Here is a 3,041-nt window from a genome sequence, read left to right on the forward strand (position 1 = left end):
AGGTTGCACAACTCTTTTGCGTTTAAAAGCAGAATTAATTGATGAACTTGCATGGACTGATCTTCCATTTGAGATATTTCGTCTTTTTATCATCAGAAGAAGTTATTCTAAGTAATGAAACTCGGATTTACTTATGTGTCTTTAATTAATGTCTTTGGACCTATGCAACAGAATAAATTGAACTCACAAAAAGAAGTTAGATTAAGCAATCATCCCATATAGTGTTCATCTTGTACATATACATGTAACTTACATTGCTCATATCTTTTGGGTTCATGTTACAATTCAATTCCATATAGTGCCTTGAGTCGCAAATATTCTTCCAAGCACTGGATAACTGTCATCAACAGCGGGATCAAACTTGCTGGCAAAGAGGTTACGCTGCTGGAGCAGCCAGTTCAGATCCCCAACCCCGTAGACACACACAGCATGTCGGTGAACGCCAGCACAGGGGGGATATGGCGCTCCTTCACTTACGTTCCCTTCTAAATACTCCCATTTCAGCACTCGTGGCAGGGCGTTCATGTCAGAACAATCATATTTGCCATTGTACGGGAAAGATCCAGGCACCTCAGGCATACGGTTCAATGTCGCCCAGAGGTGTTCATCTGGACTCTAGGTATCTTTTTCCCACTCCAACAGGTTCTCCACCTCAGTGTTTTTTGTAAATAAATAGGCCACAAAATCTCTCCGTTCGGATTATGGACTCCGATACCTCATGATGAAACTTCCAGCGATACTTTTTCTGCTCTGGTGTACTTTCAGATTCCAGACTGTTTCGCCCATTCAACAGCTGGAGGGCTCTGACCATCTCTGCGTTGGTCTTGATTGGGAAGTCAGTGCCACAGGTGTTTAAGAGATATCTCCATGGTACTTCATTTTTCAGTAGATCCTCCATGCAGTTCATATCTGCTTGGACCCTGAGCCAAGAGGCGTAAACTACTTTTTCCAGCTTCGATGACACAAACACGTTTTCAAAGCATGACGAGATGGCTCGAACTGCCTGTTTATAGATCTCTGGGGACTTCTCATCCACATGGACGCAGTATATGTTTTGGGGAGCGTATATCGCCCTTAAAAGCCTTTCAAACATCTCAATTGTTCAAGCACCACCATGGAATATGCCAGAGGAAAATTCTCTTCTTCTTTGCTCAGCGGAATTGGGATAAATCTCCGGTTTAACCTGTAGCGACCACAATCTGCAGTCATATTCAAGAAGACTTTCTCAGTAATAGGCAACTTTGTATTCTCTCCCAAGGGTGTATTGTCCACATCCTTATTCACCCCGAGGATGATTAGTGAGCAGTTCCTTTGACCAGTATGAAGCAGCTCAAGAGATTGAAGTAGTCTGTGGTGGGATTTGGATCTTTTGGTGTGAGTTGTTTCCATGCACAGCTCAAGCCGATGATATTTCTCGTAAGTATACAGGATCATTGAAGTGACAAGCACCACCAAAAGTCCAACGTACAAGGGCTGAATGCGTCTCAGTCGAAGCTTATTTAAAGTCATTCTTCTCAATGTCTGTTGGACTTGAAAGGGTATATTCGGAGATAAAACACAAGTATTTCCCTCGTGTCAAGAAGGCATCTTAACTCGATTCATGGCAATCAAATTCTTGCAACCTTATAAGTTCCATATTGAAAGGTTTTCATGCATAATCAACTGCTAAGCCTCTAATCCCGGTTATAACTGTAACGGTCAGCATTCTGAAACTTGGGAGGAGCCACAATAACAATGGGCTGGGAAGGAAAAATTATCTTGGCAGCTCATGTGTACAGAGTCTGACCAATATAAAGAATGACAATATAAATCATGTCGTGCCTGATGGTAGAAGACAATGCAATTTATTCATTACACGGCCCAGTGGGTTGGCTGTGTTCACTCAGCCCTGGTCAGTGAACTGAGAATGTTCATAGAGTCGATAGGGAATTTAGCTTTCGGCAGCGCTGGGAAAGAGAGCCGGGAACCCTACAGAGAAAATTAGCAGAATCTGCAAATTGACTCTGTAGCGCCTGTCAGCTTACATTTAGGCCTTTGGTGAGGGCTGAGCAATCATCGATCCTAATGATTGTCAGTGTTTCACCCAAAAGATAGGCCAGCCTCTCTAAATTGGTAGCTCTGGCAGGGCAGTCAGGCTTCACTTAAGGGAGTTAAGAGGCTGGTGGATAGGTACAGTTGGGCTCCCAATAGACACATTAACAAATACACTACACTACATACACTACATGGATACACTACTATATATATATATATTTTTCAAGGTGTATACAATTCAGAGGATCTTTATTGGGAAAGGAATTGCATCTTGTGGCATGCAGCATTTTATCCAAGAAGCACAGAGAAATTGTAGCTTTCAGGGAAAATTAATGTATGTGGTGGGGCAACTATTGCATTTCATGGGTTCTTTAACTTATTTTCATTATTTATATTGTTTGTGAACTTTTTGACACAGCATTGTTACATTGTAGTCGATCCTATTTGATTCCTGTGAAGTTGCAATTGGCCTCCCTCCTGTCTTTGTAATTGTTCAGTATAGTCACTGTAAGACTACTGAAGTCTCCCTGCAACCCCGTTTTATGTGTTGTCCTATTATGACCCATATGACTCCTAGAACAGGTGTGCTTTTGAAGAACCCCATTTTGGCACTGGGGTGATTACAGCACCTACACAAATGTTGTATACTGGGCTGCTGGCAACCGTCGTTTAGCTTGGACTTCACCAGGAATGTAGTCAGTTTTATTGCATTAGCCTAATGCACGAGTATGGCAGCTATTGGGCCTAATGTGTGTTTCTAGGTCCTATTCTGAACCATTGTGTTTCTAGGCCTTTTCTTTGTCTTGGGGGACCAAAAGGCAACTTTAAAATTCACATGGGTTCACATTGAGCCCAGCCCTGCACCCTCAGGAGAGGTTTTGACTGCCTTAGACTTGTCCCTAGATCCAGACATGGCAAGACACAAGCTGTGTGGGCTGTTTTGGGCAGTGTTTGGGGCCCACCTGATTGGCTGGCCACCAAAGCTGTTTTTTGAGGGCACCTTTGTG

General features: G+C 42.9%; 1 pseudogene; it reads right to left on the reverse strand.

Annotated features, from left to right (window-relative positions):
• Window positions 1–278: 278 nt before the first annotated feature.
• On the reverse strand, window positions 279–1,509 carry LOC138505110 (beta-1,3-galactosyl-O-glycosyl-glycoprotein beta-1,6-N-acetylglucosaminyltransferase 3-like; annotated as a pseudogene).
• Between the last annotated feature and the right edge of the window lie 1,532 nt (window positions 1,510–3,041).

This window comes from Ambystoma mexicanum, chromosome 11, assembly GCF_040938575.1.
Source record: "Ambystoma mexicanum isolate Mex_15411 chromosome 11, UKY_AmexF1_1, whole genome shotgun sequence".
Lineage (NCBI taxonomy): Eukaryota > Metazoa > Chordata > Amphibia > Caudata > Ambystomatidae > Ambystoma > Ambystoma mexicanum.